Source organism: Vulpes vulpes, chromosome 3, assembly GCF_048418805.1.
Source record: "Vulpes vulpes isolate BD-2025 chromosome 3, VulVul3, whole genome shotgun sequence".
Classification (NCBI taxonomy): domain Eukaryota; kingdom Metazoa; phylum Chordata; class Mammalia; order Carnivora; family Canidae; genus Vulpes; species Vulpes vulpes.
Window position 1 is genome coordinate 87,706,559 of NC_132782.1, and position 20,399 is coordinate 87,726,957.

A 20,399-nucleotide genomic window follows, 5' to 3' on the forward strand; every position below is an offset into this window, starting at 1 on the left:
CTCCTGGCACGAGGGACTGGCAACAGGAAGTAATTGTAAATGATCATTCAGCAGCTCTGTTTCTACTTCTCAGCCGAGGTTCTGTGCCTCTACTCCCACCACTAACAGCTCAGTTCCCTAAGAGCGCAAGTGCCAGCTTTTCTAAAGAGCGGTCTGAAGGGCCCCATTAATCACTTCTGTACCTGGTGAACAGGATCACGCCAGGTTTCCTGTCCTTGGGTTAGTGAAGCATTATAGTCTAGGGACGTGGTGACCATTCTAAGGCTGCATGATCCCGAATACATGCAGGAATGCCTGAGGGATAGTTTATTGCCCCTGTGTTTCCAACACACAGCCACCAGCCACATGTAGCAATCGAGCATTTGAAATGTGGCTAGCCCAAAATGAGATGTGCTATAAGTGTAAAATACAGTCTACATGGATTTCAACTACTTGGCGTAAAAAAAAAAAAAAGCCAAATACTATTAACATATTAATAGTTTTATATCAGTTACAGTTTGAAATGATAATATTTGGGATATACTGGGTTAAAGTATAATACTAAAATTAATTTCACCTATTTCTTTTTACCATTTTAATGCAGCTCTAGAAAATTCAGAATTACATCTGTGCCTCTCCACTAACACACTGCATTTCTGCAGGACAATGTGTTAGTGGCCAGTGGAACTTCTTTGGTCCAATAGATGTTTCTGTCTTCATGATGATGCTTTCGATTTGTGTTTGAGCAGAGCAAGGGCTCCTGGCTATCAATTTGGTATCTCTGTGTGGTATGTATTTCTTCCTCTTTTACTTGTGAAATCTCCTTTTGCAGGGTCCAAGCGGCCTGCGCCTGTAGCTGAATCTGCCTGAGGGAGGCGCAGACACCGAAGGAACATGCAGAGTGTCTGGCAAGCCGCATGCCGTGTCTGCCCTGGGGTGCTCTGGTTTTCAGCCATGGAAACCAACACTAGCCAACTTAAACAAGAAGGAATTTATCAGCGTGATACTGGGCAGTTCACAGAACCAAAGAAAGCCAAGAAAGACCCAGGTTTCAGAAAAGCATAGGAATCACCGGCCATGGGGATTTAGAGCAGCAGCACCCCAAGGCTGCTCTCTCTGCTGGGTGGGGGGTTGTGTGCGGCAGGGGCTGGGGGGGATCCATCAGCTCACGCTTCTTGCACCATCCATTCCACACAGCCAAACTGAGTGGAGCAGGAATGCCCAGGAGACAGCAGCTGATTGGCTGGCAGGGGCTCTGCTGGGCCCAGGTCTGGGCCAAAGGTGGGCAGCCTCTGAAGACGCAAGCAGAGGCTGGCTCTTCCTCAAAGCAAAGTCTGGCCACTGTTAGCGGAAAGGGGAGGGTGTGCTGAGCAAGCAGAAACAATATGTATTCACTGGCTCATTCCAACCTGATTTCGTCAGTGACCACTGGAGCACTCCGCCAATTCAGCTTTTTTTTTTTTTTTTAAGAGACTCTTAAGTTCATCTTTGAAAACTTTGAAACATGGAAATGTGTAAAACACATACAAAAAAGGACAGAATAATAAAATAGTCTCCACGGATCCATCATCCAGCTTCCACGAAGATCAACGTATATGGTCAGGCTTGTTTCATCTGTAAGCCATCCAGATCCTCCTGAATTATTTCAGAGCAAATCTCAGGCATTATATCATTTCCTGCAGCTCTGTGTGTATCTCTACAAGGGTTTTTTTTTTTTAACATAACCACAATATTATCACCCATAAAAGAATCCCAACAATGCTGTACTATTACCACATTTCTGGCCAGTGTTTAGATTTTCATTTTTTAGCAACTTTATGGAGGTGTAATCTCCATAGCAAATTCTCACAGTTAGTGTAGTCCCATCCCGTCTTTAAATATTATCTAGAATGTTTCTGCCACCCAAAATGCTCCCTCCTGCCTTTCTGCCGCCAGTCCTCACTTGGGAAAACAGTCTAGTGAAAAGTTAAACATACACTCAGCGTGCACCCCAGCACTTCTATCCCTAGGAATCTACTCGAGAGAAATGAAAGCACATGTCAAAGGCTATCCCATGAATGTTTAGAGCAGAATTATTCATAAAACCCAAACTGGAAACGATCCATATGTCTATCAACAAGTGGGCTGATTTTTTTTTTTTTACCAGCATATTCCTACAATCAAGCGCCATCAGTACTAACAAGGATGGACTGTTGATACGTGTGACAGTGTGGATGAACCCCAAGCCTGGTGTTTAGTGAAAGAAGCAGACAGTGGAGCACATAATGAATGATTCTGTGCATGGGAAACAGGTAAGAAGGGAACACTTCAGAGGAGAAAGCATATCGGGGCTGTCTGGGTGCCCCTTCTGGGAACTCTTCCCTAGCCTCACTCCTTGGAAGCTCTAGTATAACCTTCCACACTGGAAGCTGGTGCTTTCAGTTCTGCAATCCCAGCTGCCCCCAGACAAGGGCACCCTAGGCTTGGCTACTTCCAGAAATAAATGTAGAGAGAACAAGATACAAATTTAGATACTAGGAAATATCTATCCTGTTAAGGATCATGTATTCATGTCTTTTTCTTTTTTAAAGATTTTATTTATTCACTCATGAGAGACACACAGAGAGAGTCAGAGACATAGGCAGAAGGATAGGCTCCCCTGCAGGGAGCCTGATGCAGGATTAAATCCTGTGACCCCGGAATCACAACCTGAGCTGAAGGCAGGTGCTCACCACTGAGCCACCCAGGCGTCCCATGTCTTCATGTCTTAAAACAATACTTTGCTTCTATCATGTTCAAAGTTGTTTTTTTGCTTTTGTTTTAATCTGATTTGCTAGCAGATGCCAACAGGGAGGGAGGTGTCATCACGCCTATTTATAACTGGGAGGCCACCATTCAGATGGAGTGGGTTAGGGGCCCTAGTCTCGTGGCTCTTGGCTTCTCATGTGTACCTATGGTGCAGGATCTTCTTCATGACACCCTGCAGCTTCACCTCCTCATCCATCCTCATGAGGTGGTTAGAGACCATTGTTGTCCTTTTTGACAGCTGGGAGGATAGAGACTCAGGCTGCAAGTGTCTCATCCCAGCTCACGGTAGCTGTTGGAAAAAAATTAATCAGACTTGTCCCAGAAGCAGGTCTCTTCCTTTGGCAATATGCCGTGTCATACTTTATTTCAGCTAACATTTACTGAGCTCCTACCATGGGCCAGGCCCTGTGCGAGGCACCTTGCACATCTCATTTCATTCTCTGAACAACCCTGTGAACACCATCACCAGACCTGTCTGACAGCACAGACAAGGGAACAGAGGTTGAAAGAGGTGAAGGGAGGGGGGTCACCTGTGGGCTGCTGCTGGTTTAGCTCCCAGACCACGGTGTTGTCAAATCCCACTTGGGCTCCTTGTAGCCTGCTTCTTGCCAGTTGCTGAAATTTATTAGTTGGAGGTGAATTTTCAAAAATATGTAAGCACAAAGTATTTCATCCTTTAAATCTTTCCTACAAAATGCTTTGTCACCCACACAGGTGACAATATGCCTCTGCCCTGATGTTAGGACAGCTGATGGCACACAGGTGCAGTGGGTGCAGGGACAGCCCCCTCAGGCTTCAGGTGCAGCTCCCACACTTAACACCTGCATGATCCTGGGCAAGTTACTCGGTCCCTCCCCATGCCTCAGTTTCCCCACTTCCTGTAAACCTCCAGATGGAATGGGGGTCATGGGTGTAGAAGGCTCAGTGCAGCGCCTGGCAGGTGAGCCAGACCTCAATCATGCTACTCATCATCATCAGGCTGAATTGCCCTACTGCCATTCAGGAGTGGTCGACTGTGGTCAATGGTCACTAATTTCCTACATTTCAACCTAAAAGCATAATTGGAACTCAAGTTAAAAAAAAAAAAAAACAAACCAAAAACAGACCCAAGTGTCAGAGTGCAAACTGAAATCCTCTGAGGTCTGAAGAGGAAAGATGACAGGAGCAAAAGCAGCGAAACAAAATGAAATTGGGACTCCACAGACTCCCTGCCACAGGGAGGGGCTGCCTGGATCTCACTCTCCTCTGGATGTGCATTACTGTCATCCCTGTTTTGAAGTGGGAGAAAAGGAAAAAGTGAATGCAGCTTCCCACATCTGGGAAGAAATGTGTATCCTAGAGAAGGAAATGGGATTCAAGAAGCCCTGGCTTCCAGCCCAATTCCCAGCCATTTATAAAAAGTGCGGTTGTACTAGACACACTCGGCGCTGGGTAATTGGAAGCAGATGAGATGTGGCCTCCTATTTTGTGTGTACCTTTGCAGCTGATGCAGCTCTGGGAGGCCGCAAAACGCACATGAAATGTGCACAGCCCAGCATCTCTTGGCTGTCCAGTACCCCCCCGATCAGATTTCCCCTCCACGGTTTAACCAATTAAGGCTTCAAAAGGAAAAACCAGCTGCCTAAGAGAGTTTTATGAAGCTTACGTTAATCGAAAAGATTAAATCTATAAGACATAATTTTGCTTCCCTCTTTTTATGTTTATCAGTGCCATGATAGAATGAGCTGCTGAATTTGAAGTGAGTGGGCATATTCACTTCTCAGGTTTGAAATCCTCCCTGACAAGCATTTTCTTACCACACCAATAGTTGCAAATGCAGGTCCTAAAGGATATTTTGAATAAACCTAGAATAAAATGATAATCAATGTCTGAGGAAAGCACCAAATAAATAAAAGATATCAAAAAAATAAAAAAAAGAGTACAGGACCCAAGATTTCTGAACCTGTCTCAAAATTAAGAATGTAAACCCCAGGTTCCCACTTGGAAAAAGCCGTGCTTGACCCTAAGCGCAGAAAGACAAATGGAACTTCTATAAAACCTTTCCTTTTGGGGACTACAATCGCTCAGCAGCTACCCTCTGTGGTCGGGCAGGTGTACTGCCCAGCCCCTCACAGAACTTAATTAGCCACCCAAGATTTAAAACACTCCAGGGGGGGCAGCCCCGGTGGCTCAGTAGTTTAGCGCCACCTTCGGCCTGGGGCGTGATCTTGGAGACTCGGGGTCAAGTCCCATGTGAGGGACTTGAGCCTGCTTCTCCCTCTGCCTGTGTCTCTGCCTCTCTCCCTCTCTCTCTCTTTCTCTCTCTCTCTCATAAATAGGTAAAATCTTAAAAACAACAACAACAACAACAAATGCTCCATGGTAGAGAAAATTCTCCTCTCCAGGATGCCAGAAGGGAAGCAGTGCTCGAACTAAGGGACCACCGTCAGAAGACCTGGTGTCTGGTCACAGCTCTGCTGGCAGTTGTGTGCTTGCTGGCGGTGTTGCAGGGTGGTTAATCATTACAGTCTGGAGTTAAAAGGGCACAACCACTGGCAGCCTTGTCTGTACCTATTCTGCACTTCCTCCTAATTAGCACAACTCCGATTTTGCCTGGGATGGTACGGAGCCCAGCTAGAACACGACATGTCTCCACCTTCCCTGAGGCCAAGGGTGGTGGTCATACAACATCACTGTGGTTAATGTACTTAATCAGAGGTCCCAGAGCTCAGGATGACCAGCAAACTGGAACAGCTGGCCATCCTCCAAGCAGGCTCTTTGAAAGCAGCAAAGGCTGCTCGCTGGTGCATGTCCCCTTTGCCTGTCCCCCTCTTGCTGCACAGGGTGATGGCCTGTGAGCTCCATTCTAGGGGTGACCATGAAGCATTGAGCGTGAAGACAAGAGCCACCGACTGATTTTAACAGACAAAACATGATGTAAAGAACTGTGTGCTAAGGTATGAGGCCATGAACTAGGTAACTGAAGCATAAAAAGCTAACTCTGGGTATCTCTTGGAAGTGGCAACAAAATGAAGTGCAGGTTACCCAAGGGGACAAAGTGACAAGGTTAGAGTTCTTGAAACTTAAGAACTTGGAGCAGTTGAAACTCTGGTTTGTGAGGTGGTGGCTGGCTGGTGCTGTGATTCTGAGGGGTCTCTTAGAAAAAATAGCAGACAGGTGCTGCAGTAAGGGGCAGAGGAATCAGGGGTGAAGAAACCTCCCTAGAACAGACCATAGGAACAGGACAGGTGGAGACCCAAACGGAAGGAACCAGAAGAAGGGTGTTCTTCCTCTTCCAGCCTGGCAGGCAGTGTCCAGCATCGCCTACTGGAAGATCTAAAGAGGGATCCGAATGGCTGAGCCCAAGTGTGGAGTGCAGCTTCCAGCCCCAACATCACAAAGCTGATGGAGAAGGATGGGTTTGGTGCCAGCAGGCCATAATTCCGTAACCAGCACACTTTCCCTGGTGACACTACTCACTCTCCCCTTACCCCAGAGGAAAGCACCACACCGACTTCTGTGTTGTTTTCCTGCTTTCCCTTAGAGTTTTATCATGTATGCATGCACCCCTGAATTATGGGCTGCATTTACCTGCTTTGAAGGTTTTTGTGACTGGAATGATACCGTTTAGGGTCTTCTGTGTCTGGCGTTTTACATTCAAATGGTTTGGATGATGCATCCATATTTTGCAAGTGGTGCCGGCCATTCATTCCCAATGCTTTCTAGGATTCTGCTGGATGAACACACTGTACTTTATTCATTCAACTGCTGATGGATGTTTGCAGCAATTGACTCCAAGAACGCCTCCTGTCCCTGTATCCTGGAACACGTGAGCACACATCTCTCTAGGTGTTACCCAAAGTGTGGTCCCCAGAGCGGCGGCTTCAGCAGTACCTAAGGACTTGTTAGAAATGCAGATTCTGGGGTCCGACCCAGACCTTCGGACTCAAGGGGAGTGGGGCCCAGAAGCCCTCCAGAGGGTTGGGACACCTGAGAATGAGTGTCCTTGGTTGTATATCTGGAAGTACACTTGGGAGTCACATGATACCCAAAATTCAAATCTCCTAGAAAATGTCCAACTATTTTCGGAAGTCTTTGTACCAGACTGCACTCCCACCTTCTCTTGCTCTGTATCTCAGCCAGACTTTTAAATTTTTGTCAGCCTGGAAGATACAGAGATACCCCATCATAGTTTTAATAGTACTTGTGTGACTTCTGATAAGGTGGAACACCTCTCTCAAATGTTTACCGGCTATCCAGACAACCTCTTCTGTGCAGTGCCTGGTCCAGTGTTTTACCCATTTTTCTCTTGGGTTGTCTGTTTTTTCTTCATCTGTTTGAAGCTCTTGAAATATTTGGAAAATGGGCCTTGGTTGGTCGTATACCTCTTTTTCTTTTTAAGATTTTATTTATTTATTCATGATAGAGAGAGAGAGAGAGAGAGAGAGAGAGAGAGAGGCAGAGACACAGGCAGACACAGGCCCACAGAGAAGCGGGCTCGATGTCGGGAGCCTGACGCGAGACTCGATCCTGGGACTCCAGGACCGTGCCCTGGGCCAAAGGCAGGCGCTAAACCGCTGAGCCACCCAGGGATCCCCGGTTGTATACCTCTTGCAGGTATTTCCTTCCACTCCAAGACTGGCCTTCTCATTTTCATGTTCTTTTTGTTGCTACATATTGATGAGCAACTTCTTGATTTTAATTTAGTTTGATTTGTCATTATGTATGATTGGTGCTTTTATTTTTTTAAAAGATTTTATTTATTGATTTGAGAGAAAGAGAGAGTGTGTGTGAGCATGAGCAGAAGGAGGGGCGGAGGGAGAAGCAGACTGCCCACTGAGCAGGGAGCCTGACAAAGTTGTGGGACTCGATCCCAGGACCCTGGGACCCTGGATCATGACATAAGCCGAGGGCAAATGCTTAACCCACTGAGCCACCCAGGTGCCCCTGATCAGTGCTTTTAATGACTTAAGAAATCATGAAGTCATGAAGATAATTCTCCTGTTGTGTCTTTTGAAAGTCTGTAGCTCTGCCTTTCACATTTAATTCTTTCATCCACCTGGAATTGACTTTTGCATATGATGTGAGGTAGGAGTTCTGTTTCTTTCACAGATGTGTATGTACATAATTTTCTTTGCTCCACTGGCTGGAAACCAAGTCTTTCCCCTACAACTCTGCAGGCCCACCCCACTCTGTCACACATTAGGTGCTCGCAGGTACATGGATCTGTTTCTGAGCATTCTGCTGTCTCCTCTGCATATTGATGTATACTTGGACCAAGACTACACAGTATGGAATGCCCTACCTCCTCTGCTGCTGCCCCTCACAGCAGGATTCCTCCCTTCAGAGGAGCACCAGGTACCCTGGAGTTGGACTCTTCCCTTGCCTCCATCTCATTGGGTCAGGATGAGTTAACAGTTGTCTGTAATTTTGCCCTTGGCTCATGTTTTGGGCCCTCTCTCCAAACATCATCCCTTCCTCAATCAAGGCTCCTCTCAAATGCTGACACCTTGGATCACCGGCAGCTGGAGAGATTCCTTCCTTCTCAGATGCAGCCTTAGGTAGGTTGACTGTACACATGTCCTGGGATTGTCGAAACAAAGTACCACAAACCAAGTGGCTTAGTCCACAGTAATGTGCTGTCTCACAGTTTGGAGGCCAGGAGTCTTAGATGGAGGTGTCAGCAGGGCCATGTGCGTCTGCAGGCTATAGGGGAGGATCTATCTCCAAATTTCCCCCTCTTTATAAGAACCCAGTTAGATTGGATTAGGAGCCACCCATTTTAATGAAGTACATTTGCAACAGCCTTATTCCAAGTAAGGTCACGTTTTGAGGTACTAGGGGCAGAGTTTCAACACATGACTATGGCAGGGACACAGCTTGACTCAGAATTATGACCATATAATTGATCCTCAGAGACTGGGACACTCTGGAGAGTAAAATGGGGCTCCTGTTGAAACTGTACCAGAATCATGACGTAAACCATGAGTGCTCTGGATGATCCAGGACAGGTGAACCACCCTCTGCAGCGGGTGACCAGGAGATTCACATCACTCAAACATGTCTAACTTTGGCACTGGCTCAGTTAGAAGGCTTTGGCTATAAACAGCAGAAACCCCAGCCCAATGTGGCTCCAACACAGAGGGGATTTATGACCTCACACGTAAGGACTTAGGAGAAAGGGTGAGCCTAGGGTGTGTTGATTCAGTGACTCTGTGGTGCCGCCGAGGATTCCCTTTCTCTCTCCACCATGTGGCTCTTGTGTCCTTGATGTATTGAATCACATGCTTTTGAGGTGGCTACAGGGGCCTTACAACCCCTATCTTCCCAAACTGGGATGTGGAGACCATGTTTGATTCATGTATTGCCTTTTAGGAACAATGACACTTTTCTCCTACTCTAGCCCACCTCCCTTCATGTCTTGTTGGCCAAAATTACCCTCTCCACCTGTGCTCAAACCACTTCCTGGCAAGGGGTGTGGAACTCGCCACCACACTTGTCTTAGTTCAGTCATGATCCTCTCTTATGAGCTGGGTCCTGCTTCTCCTGCAGTGGATAGAAGGTAGGTATCTGGACAAAATCAGGGTTCTCTTTATGGGAAAAGGAGAGAGGTGGGGAGGGAGCTACTAGGGAGGTAGCCAGAAAGCATTTGCCACAACAGGGCAAAGAACAGACATTGAGGACCAGCAGCACATCAGGGGTAGGATAAAAGGAGAGATTTTCATGGCTGCACATAGAAGCAAAAACTAGGGCCCTCGAATCTTCAAGGTGTTATTCTTGCTGGGACATTAATGAAATGCAATGTTTTGGGAAGCTGGCAGTGGCACTCACATCTCATTAGGTGGAAGGTGTGATCACTGAGGTTAGATGGTCTTGGTTATTGCCCTGGACTGAGATAATTTCACAGCAGATCATGCTGCATTGCAGCATTGCTAACGAGTGCTGACGAGAAACAAGCAATCAGTAAAAATGCTTGTTACCAAGCAACAAGCCAGCACAAGAATGGAGTAAAGGGGACCTAAACGGGCCACAGAAATCAATCATCAGAAAAAAGGTGGCATGGTGGGAGGGGTGGGGGGAGAAATACTGGAGAGCCATTTCAATGTCTGCTATACTTCACTGTAAAAAAAAAAAAAAAAAAAAAAAAAAAAGACACATCTCCTGATTTAGAAATACAATATATGTCCATTGGAGAAAATCAGGAAATACTTATAAAAAAGAAACTAGCCACATGCTCAACCTCACTACTGACTACTTTCAATAGTTGGGTGCATTTCTCTGAGAGTGCATACACGCACACACATGCGTGCACATGCACTGTCTCCTATCTGATGTTTTCCATGGTATTTCTCGTTATCAAAAATCCTTAGTTGACATCATTTTAAATAACTGCATGGTCCATGCATCGATCAATGACTCTTTGCAAAACCCCATAAATCTTTGCCTCAGAAGGCCTCTCACGGGTGTAAGCGGGGAGTCGAGAACCTAAGTGCCAACATTACTCACTGTGCTCACAGCCTGCATTGTGAAGGTAGGTCAGAGGCTTAGATGGCTCCTGGTCTCTTCTTCGCTGGGGGAAAGAAAGCCCATGTCAAGGATGGAATGGGAGGAACGTGTCTGATTTGTGTGTGTGTGGGGGGGTGGGTGCCTCATGGCAGGGGTGGGGTGGGGAACCTGCGCATTGATTTGTGCTACAGACCATAAAGCAAAACATAAAACTCTCTAATTATTAGCAGCATTTTTCAAAGAGAAGAGCCATCAAGTGCCTGAGCCCTTCCTGGAACAATAGTGAGTTGGCCCCCTCACTGTACCTTAAATTTCCTCCCTTTACTGGTGTGATGGATCCTTAGGAAGCACTGTAGAACCATTATCATAATCATCTTTCTGATTAAGAGCGTCATTTTTTTAATTAAAAAAAACCCCTCACAACAGCAACGCTGCAGAAGTACTTTTTAACTGCTCTGGTAGGATTTCCTCTGCTATATGATCACAGCACGTGCTAGGCTGGACTATCCAGACTCCAAACATGGATGAGTGCCAGTCATTTCATTCCGTTAACCTTTAAGGAGTGAACAGGCCTTGCCGATCACAAATCAAGCCATATAATCTGTTTCTCAGGCTTATTATTTGTGTGAGGAGAGCTCCTGCCCTCTTGGATTGCAGCACCTTATTGATCACCCAGTGCGATGATGCTACGTGTTCCCCCAACCTTCCTGTTGTCTGTACCAAACCTGTTTTAGATTCACAAGACAACTGCTATATCCACAGCGTGCCAAATGCTATACTTTGAAGTACGCTCCCTGTACTGCTAGGCCAAGGATGATGCCTTTCCAATGAATTGTTGTATCTTTATTAATCATCTGATTTTCCAAGCTAATATGATGCATTTGTCTTGGATAGACTTCTGCCCTCATGTGAACGGATGGCACAGAAGTGTTCTTTGAGCCAGCTTTTTTTTCCCCCTTCCTTTTTTTTTAATTAAATTTTTATGAAAAAGAATGTGCTTTCATTCAGAGGCATAAAAATCTAGGACTATCCTCTGATAGAGGCCACAGCATCTGTACAGAAAAGCCATTTCTCTCTGCAGCAGGACGACCCAAATGCTGGCCCACAGATAACAGGCCTGCTCCTTGGGAAATGAAGACTTGTCTTGGTGAATGATGGCTCAGTGTTTGGCCTTGGTGTGTCTGTTTAAAAAGAGAAGCCAGAGGTGCCTGGGTGGCTCAGTCAGTAAAGAGTCTGCCTTCGGCTCAGGTCATGATCCCAGAGTCCTGGGATTGAGTCCTGAATTGGGCTCCCTGCTCAGTGGGGAGCTTGCTTCTCCCTCTCCCTCTGCCCCTCCCCCTGCTTGTGCACACTCTGTCAAATAAATAAAATCTTTAAAAAATTAATAAAAAGAGAAGCCAAACTTCATATTTATAGAATAATGAATAATGCAATATTATCAGTTCATGCAGGATGGTGACATTAGAAGAAAAGACAGAGGAGTTGAGAGTCAAGCTCACACCAGAAAAGGGAGAGAAATGAAAATTTTTTTCTTCTGTCTTCCTAGTATGTGTCTGCTCAAAAAAAAATCATTTAATTGGGTCTTTTTAGGTTTTAAAATAAGGAAGGGCCATGTGCAGGCTTGATAGCTCCCTCACCCGCCCTGCCTCCTACATGGAGCCTTTGGAGCACAGGAGGAGCCAGTCACATTCCAAGTCCCCCTCCAGCAGCCAGGCAGCGATTCCGGTTTGTTTGTGTGAGTCTGGGAGGCCCCAGCATCTTGTTAGTGTTAAACTGGAGAACGGTTGAGGAATCTTGCTGCTCAGGCCTCTGCAAAGCTCTTCCTGCTTAGCAGAGAGGTTTTGTTTGACTCCTTTTGGCCTCTGAGGCACCATAAGGGAGTGATTAATAGGGAACCACCTCGGGATTTCAATGGAGCAGCAGCATGAGCTCCCAGGGCCGGCAGGGCCTTTGTTTGGCAAAACACGGCCGATAAAGCCGAGGCAGGCTGCAGGCTGGGAGTCCAGTCATCGGCCTGCTCAGTTTCGTCATTGCTAGGCCAACCTTGAGACCTGTGCTGGTCTGGGAAGATTCATCTGTCTGCACACTGGGCAGTGTGATTAGCAGGAGCTTTTTCCTCTGGGGCGGGCCCTCAAGTCTGGCTGGCAAAGTGGGAGGCCAGGCTGGGGCCCAGGGACCCTGTTCTCTTTTGTGCGATTCTGCAGGCAAGAGAAGAGCAAAGGCTCCAGGGGTAGCGCTGAGCACATGTAGTCCTGGGGGAGGGGTGAGAGGGCCCCTCCATGGAGGTGCTGAGGCGGCCGGACCTCCAGGTCTCTGTGGCAGCAAACAGAATACAGGCCTGTGATCAGGGACAAGGCTCCTAGAACCACAACAGAATCTAGGGATTGCTTGGGATGTGGGAAGGAGGGGACGAGGCATAGCAGAGTTAAAGCAGGAAGCCAAGCAACAGTCAGGAGGCCCAGGCCCGGAAACCATGGTCCAAGCGGGTCCCACACCAGCTTGAACTTTCCTCCGGTGCATGTGTCCCTGAGGCTGGATGGGGGGCATCCACAGGTAGTCCTAGTCACATTACAGTGAGGGGCAGGGGGGACGTTTCCCTTCCTCAGAGCCCAGACTCCTTCTCCTCACAGCTGTTGAGTGCCAGGCAGGATGAGAGCGTCCTGTGCAAATTCCAAAGTCAGGCGCTCAGCATTTGCAGAGCCTCTGCCAGCTTTGACCATGTGGGAGGCCCGACGCAGAGGGCCAGTGCTCACACAGCCAACAGTGATTTCGCTCAAGCACAGAAGTGCTTTGCGACAAAGCTTCAGAAGCAATGGAGCATACCGGTTGATGTGGGGAGTGTGTTAGTCAGCTCAGGCTGCTGTAACAAACACCACCACCTGGGACCACTTACAAACAACTGACACCAACTTCTCACAGTCCTGGGGGCTGGGAGTCTGAGATCAAGATGCTGGAGGTGGCAGCCAGCACAGAGAAGGCCCCCCAGGGCTTCAGTTGTGATAAGATGGTTGTCAGTATGCCGCGCCCCCCATACCCAACTCTAAGAGGAGCTGCAGACACCGAATCCAACACCCGTCATCCACTGTCCCTCACAGCACCCCCAGCCCGCCCTCCCCATTGTATAGCTTTATGTGATAACCTCATCAGGATGCAAGTTCGGCCAGAAAACTCAACTCACAATAGTTTAAACAACACGGAAATGTCTCAGTCCACATGATTGGGATCTGGATGTAGATGGAATTTCGGAGTAGCTCAACCCCATGGCTCTAGCTCCCTCAGTCAACAATGAGGCCAGCTCCACTCTCATCCTGTGGCAGCCTGGAAGCCCCACGGCCGCCACAGCTCACCCCCTCCCATGGCATCTGGAGAGGAAAGGCCTTCTGTTCTCATGGCTGTATCTTAAAAGGGAAGAACCCTTTTCCGGAAAACCCTGTCAAATGGAGGCCTGACCTCTCCTAGATGGCTCAGGGAATGGTAGACAGCTACTTAGATTTCGGAATCACTCACCGTGTGTGGTATAGACCCACCTGGGCCCAGAGCTGGGGTCAGCCCTCTGCCCCCTGATGGCTCCTTAACGGGTGAGGGCTGCAAGGGACAGTGGCCATAACATGGTCTGTTGAAAATGTTTGCCTCACCAAATCCTGTCCAGCTGTGCCCTGACACCAGTACTACGGTCATCTCCGCTTTAGAGGTGAATAAATGGAAGCATGTTGAGACACACGGGTAGGCAGGGAGCTCTGGCACAGAGGTGAAAACAGGGCCAGCTCCTGACCTCACTCCCACTTCACAGTGTGGACAGGCCACAGAGGCAGGACAGTGAGTCACCTGGGGAATAAACAACCCCAAACATAAACCTACTGCTCCTTAGTCACATGTCTGAGAGCACTCTGGCCAACATCTGAGTACGTTCGTTCCTGCTATTTTTATTGTGTAATGTTTACATTTCCTCCCCCAACCTTCTAAAATTGAGAAATGTGACACACACGCAGAAAGGCACATAAACGTAGCGAATAATGTGTTCATTTTCTGTTGCGGTATAACAAATGACCACAAATTTGGTGCCTTAAGAAACGTACTCACTGGGACGCCTGGGTAGCTCAGCGGTTGAGTGTCTGCCTTCAGCTCAGGGCGTGATCCCAGAGTTCCGGGATCGAGTCCCACGTTGGGATCCCTGCGATGAGCCTGCTTCTCCTTCTGCTTGTGTCTCTGCCTCTCTCATGAATAAATAAATAAAATCTTAAAAAACAAACAAACAAACAAACAGAAATGCACTCACCTCAGCTTCCATAGGGCAGGAGTTGGCCCTTGGCTTTAGCTGGGTCTCTATCATCCCCTCAGGTCTCCTGTGGCTGTAATCCAGGTGTAGGTTGAGCTCTGTTCTCATCTGGAGGTGCTACACTTTCAAGCTCATTCAGGATGCTGGCAGATGTGTTTCCCTGTGACTACATGGCCAAGGGCCATAGCTTCTTCCTGGTATCTGGCTGGAGGCCACCCTCGGGTCCTGGAGGCTGACTGCTTCCCCTACCACGTGGCACTATCCAGGGGCAGTTCACTTGGCTGTTTGCTCCTGCAAGGCCAGCAGGAGAGGCTGTCTCCAGTCATCACGGGAACATGAGCATGATGGGCGAGAAGTCCACCATCCTTCAAGTACAACATGACATTGTCAACGGACTGACATCCTACCCCTTTCACTGATTTCTGTTGGTCAAAAGCACAAGACCAGCCTGGCCCCCACTCACCAGGAGGCTGTTGACTCATTGGGGGTGACCTTGGGGTGTGGCCAAGTGGAACCCAGGTGAAGTGAACATCGATCACCAACCGCCATACCCACTGCAACCTCCCCTTAGAGGTAAGACCAGTGCTGAGCTGCAGCTGGCTCACGAGTACGAAATGATAAATTCTGTGAGCTTGCTGTTAAACAAACAGTATCAAAAATTAAATTATATAGGTTTACGGTGAAATCAGTACTATGGACAACAAAGTCTCAAAACACATTACTTCCCAATTATCCTACCATGACCTATGCTCTGAAGATTATTTACCTCTATTGGATCCACATGCTGGAAACAGCGTTCCCAACCCCGCGCTCAGACACTCCACCTTGGTAGCCTGAACGGATCCATCTGAAAATTCTATAGTTCAGAGCCTGAAGGTTGAAAAGGGTGTTAAACAAAACAAAACAGAATATGTGACAGATTATGTGTACCTGGCAAAGCCTAAAATATTTTGGCCCTCTGACCCTTTGTGGAAAACACTTGCTAACCCCTCTGTCTAGACTTTAGGAAGTAATAGAGAAAATTAACAATGTAGTTAAACTAAGCTTTGTGTCAAGTCTGTAGCCTTTCTATTGTAAACAGCACAACACATTGAGGAAGAATAGTGTTTGTAAACCATCATCAAGAAGATGCTCGTATCACTGATGAAATTCCAGTGTCTTTTGGGCTTCACTTCTTACTTAATGCAACCTCAACCGTGTTCGTATCACGTTACATGTAATGCAAGTTTATAACATTTAACGTGGGAGGCTGGGAAGCAACTCCGTTCTGGGCAATCACCGGGGGGATTTCAAGCACAGGCTGGCCGCGGGTGCAAGAGTCCAGCGAAAGCAAGCAGAAGCATTCTCGGTGCACCAGTGGACTACACGAGATTTACCAGAAAGCCTGCGGTTTAGGATCATTCCCAGCGCACCCGCGAATGCTCGCGCCCCGCCCCGGCCCGGCCCGGCCCGGCCCCTAGGTCAAGGCCAGGGCCTGACCTGTGGGCCAGCGCCCGGGGGCTTCCCCGGTAACTCAAGCGGGCTGAGAGCTGCCCCCTCCGTGCCGAGGGCTGGGCGCCCTGGAGCGTGCTGCTGGGCGGGCCACCTGCAGAGAAGACTAATGGCTAACCGGGCAGCCAGCAGAGGCGAGGCGACTCTGAGCCTGTACGAGAAAATGGCAAAAAAAAAAAAAAAAAAAAAGCGGGGGGGGGGGGTGGCGGAAAGAAAAAGAAGCGGGGGGAAGTAAGCCTCCCCAAATCTTTTTGGAATCGCTAGGGCATGAAGTCAAAGGCGCGCGCCGGGGAAGGGGGAGCAACAGCGCCCGCAGGCGACAGCGGAAGCCGGCCACGTCCCCTCACCCTCCCGGTCACCCGCGGCCGCCGCCCCGCTCGCATTAACCGCGAACCGGGACCCTGCGAGCGCCCGCGGGGCCGCAGCGCACAAGCGCCCACTCCGGCCGGGAGGGAGGGCGGGGCCGAGAGCTCCGCCTCCGAGGCCACGAGGACCCCGGAGGCCCCGCCCCCGGCCGCGGGGGTCCCAGGGCCTCCCAGGCGCCGCGCGGGTGACCTTGGGCGGGTCGCCCCCCCCCACCCCCGGGACCCCGGGACGGCGGACGCGCAGTTGTCGCGAGGACGCAACCGACCCACGCCCGGCCCGCGCACAGACCGGAAGGCGCGTCGTGACGCGTTGTGCGCAGGCGCGACTCGCATCGAGGCGCGGAGAGCCGCCGCCAGGGGGCGCTGCGGGCCGCCGGCGCTGTTGGGGGAAGGGAGGCGCCGCGCCGGGACCGGACCACGTGCGCACCACGTGGCGCACCCGGCAGCCCCGGACCGCGGTAGGGTGGCTGGGCCGGCCACACCGCGCAACCAGCAGCCGACAGAGGCGAAGGGACCGACCTCCCCGCTGGCACCCCTGCTGACCTCTGACCTCCAACCTAACTACCTTTAGGGTTACCCCTCGCTTGTGGCCGCGCGGTGTGTTTATAAACAGAGCTCCCGGCGGGGCCCAAACCCCGGATCCTGGATTGCTTACCGGGGAGCGGAGCCTCCCGCGCATGCGCCCCGCGCCTTCCGCGCAGCTCTTCCTGCGCAAGCGCACTGGAGGACGGGGCGCGCCGCTGTGCTGGCTGGGGACGTGTGTCCGGGAGGGAACGTGTGTCCGGGGAGGGGCGGGTGGCAGCCGGGAAGAGCTGGGTTCGGCGGCTGCAGCCCTGCCAGACCCTGCCCTGTCCTTCCCGGGCTGCGCCCCGTGGCAGGCCACCCAGGTGCCCTGAGCCCGGGTCTCACCTGTCTAGGGAGCACAGGTGGCAGGTCCGGCAGGTGAGCTCCGGACCTGCCCTGGCCGCCCTCCCTGGCCCACGTGGCCGCCCAAGGGAGCCTTTAAACACAGCAGACCGACACCCCCCCCTCCCCCCGTGCTGATGAACGCATGAACAAAATATGTTTACACGCCGCGGGGTACTGCTCAGCCTTAAACAGCAAGGAAGGAAATTTTGTGTTAGGTGTATTTCATCACAAAAAAGGAGGACGATTCTGACCTAAGCTAAGGGATAGGTGAACCTAGAGGATATCAAGCAGAGTGACGACTATTGTCGGAGCCCACTAACAGGAGGGATCTAGAAGAGACCTGCCCAGGCGATGGGGATTCTTTGATGGGGACAGTGTTTGGAATGATGAACAAGTTGTGGAGGCATTCAGGGGTGACAGCTGCACAGCAGCCTGAACACGCCTGATGCCCCGAACCCTGCACTGAAGAATGGTTAAAATGGCAAGTGGTATGTGGTATGTGTTTTACCACATCCTCCCCGCTCAACATCACATCAAGTTCTGCCCAACAATACCCCTTTTTATGTTCTAAAAGGCCCCACCTGTCTCCTCATCCCTGCTCGCATCATCCTGAACCCCTTGGGTCCCAACTCGCCACCTTTCTTACCCAGAACACACCATCCTTACTGCTCCTTGCTGTCCTCGCTGATGGAAATGCTTTTCCTTCTTCACACAGCAGTTTCCTTCTGGTGAATTCATTCATTTAATAGACACAGATCCATGCTGATTTTCTGCTAGACACTATGCAAGACCAGGGGATGCACAGGTGATCAAAATAGGAAGGGACTCTCCTGAGCTTTATATTCTGGCAGAAGGCATAGTCCATAAACACCAACAAAATGTCAGGTGGTGGAAGTGCTGTAAAAATCAGAAGGCAGCTGGGGACCCAATATCTAAGCTAGATCGGGGATAAGCCCCAGGGACTCTGAGTGCTGGCGGCTTGGGCTGAGACCTTCAAGATAAGGAGATGTCTGTGGAAGATGGGGTGGGGGGAACAAGGATTTTTCTGGAGAGAGAGGACAGCTAGTACAAAAAGCCCTGAGGCCAGACCCATTTTGCTGTGTTTGAGGAGCAGAAAAAGACCGCTAGGAGGTAGGAGCATGTGAGTGAGGAAGAGGTTTAAGAAACAAAGGCAGTGAGGTAGATGCTCCTGTTACTATAACTATGGGAAGTGCCCTCAAACTTGCAAGTGTAAAGCAATCATTTTGTTGGCTCACAGTTTGGTAGGTCAGGAGCTCATTTGGGGCTCAGGTAGGCAGTTCTTGCTTGGGGTCTCATGCGGTTGTCATCAGGTGTTGGGGGTGTGGGCTGGGCGTCCCAGGTGGCTGGTTCATGTGGCTGGCAGCTGGGAGCTCAGAAAGGGTTGCTTTGGGCATGCCTACCTGTGGCTTCTTCAGCTTGGTGGCCTTAGGGTAGCTGGACTTCTCGTATAGAGAGGCTCCCAAAGGAACCAGGCAGAAACTCTATGGCCTTTTAGAATGTATTCTCAAAAGTCTCAGTCTTGCTTCTCTCGTACCCTGTTGGGTGGAAACATGGATCCACCTCTTGAGGGGAGGAGTGTCCATAATTTTTGGAGCCATGTTTAATATCACTACACAGGTGATTTTAGCTCCTTTTACAGATGGAGAAAATAATGCCTAAGGTGAAGTGACTAGGCCAAGGTTGTAGAGCAGAGCAGGGCCTGGAGCTGCCCCCTTCAGACAGCAGTGCAGGGTCCTCTCTCCCGTATCCATCCCACAGCCTCTGCTCCAGCCTTAAGGAACAGGGCTTCAGGATCCAAGTCCTCTGGACCCAGTTTCATCTGAGATGTCTCCTCAGAGAACAGTCTTCTCCTAAAGTAGCACACAGCTGTCTGTTCATGGTCCTGTCTCATTATCTTCAGAGCCTCGAATGGTGGTTAACTGTGCTTTGCACTCTTCTGAGAGCCGCCTTGCTCCCATGCAGAGGCATGCTTGCTGCATCCAAGCAGGTCTTACCCACCAGAAGTACTCCGTAAATCCTGTGGAAGGAATCTGTGGATTCAACTTTGGATTCACGCAAGCTTGTTTATGGGTTAAAGAGGTAGTGAAGGGATCCCTGGGTGGCGCAGCGGTTTGGCGCCTGCCTTTGGCCCAGGGCGCGATCCTGGAGACCTGGGATCGAGTCCCACATCAGGCTCCCGGTGCATGGAGCCTGCTTCTCCCTCCGCCTGTGTCTCTGCCTCTCTCTCTCTCTCGGTGACTATCATAAATAAATGAAAAATTAAAAAAAAAATTAAAAAAAAAAAAGAGGTAGTGAATACGAGGCTTCAGTTGGCTGTGGGGTCCTACTGGTTTCTGGTGAGGAATTCTTACTCAAATGTGTGTGTGTTTACATCACACCCTTTGGTGGCAGCTCCTTCCTTACTGGCACCCGTGGTGGATTTTAGAGTGAAGAGCATCCAGCGGGGTGCCCACAAGTGGTCTCTCACTGCTGGCTGGCAAGGTGGGAAAAGCGAGCGGGGCTGTGGATCCTGAGGATCTCACGGGGACAAATCCCCAGGCCTCCATATACTTCATGTGACCTGTTCCCCTGCCAGCAGAGTCATGGTCCTGAGTGGGCCTCGAAACCTTGTAAGACACATGGTGGCCATCATGTAGTCACGGGATCCGAGATGTGGGGGCACTTCTGCTCCAGCAGGAGCAATTAGGCCATTAATGCCTCTTGTTGCCCTAATGTAATCATAAGGCAAGACATCTTAACTGAAGGATCTATTTTTAAAAACTTATTTCCCATGCCCACCAACTTATAATTTGCTCAGAATTTTACTTTTATTTTTTTAAAGTTTTTTTTTTTTTAAAGATTTTATTTATTCATGAAAGACACACACACACACACACACACACAGAGGCAGAGACACAGGCAGAGGGAGAAGCAGGCTCCATGCAGGGAGCCTGACGTGGGACTTGATCCGGGGACTCCAGGATCACGCCCTGGGCTGAAGGCAGGCGCTAGACGGCTGAGCCACCCAGGCTGCCCTGCTCAGAATTTTAAAACCTTAGTTTTGGCCAAGCTTCTTCACATTCTTTCTCTGTCCTCCAAATTTGGAG

General features: G+C 49.6%; 1 long non-coding RNA gene across 7 annotated transcripts; it reads right to left on the reverse strand.

The window, feature by feature from the left end:
- Positions 1–459: 459 nt before the first annotated feature.
- On the reverse strand, positions 460–16,201 carry LOC112929315 (uncharacterized). 7 transcript variants are annotated; one of them, XR_012000559.1, is made up of 5 exons: positions 15,904–16,201; positions 15,294–15,397; positions 14,528–14,892; positions 10,252–10,315; positions 460–3,055 (listed from the first exon to the last, which is right to left on the reverse strand). It is a non-coding gene; the product is annotated as an uncharacterized lncRNA (long non-coding RNA). The 7 variants fall into 7 exon arrangements; XR_012000558.1 differs by having other exon boundaries at positions 14,991–15,397; XR_012000557.1 differs by adding an exon at positions 3,297–3,381 and having other exon boundaries at positions 15,294–16,201.
- Between the last annotated feature and the right edge of the window lie 4,198 nt (positions 16,202–20,399).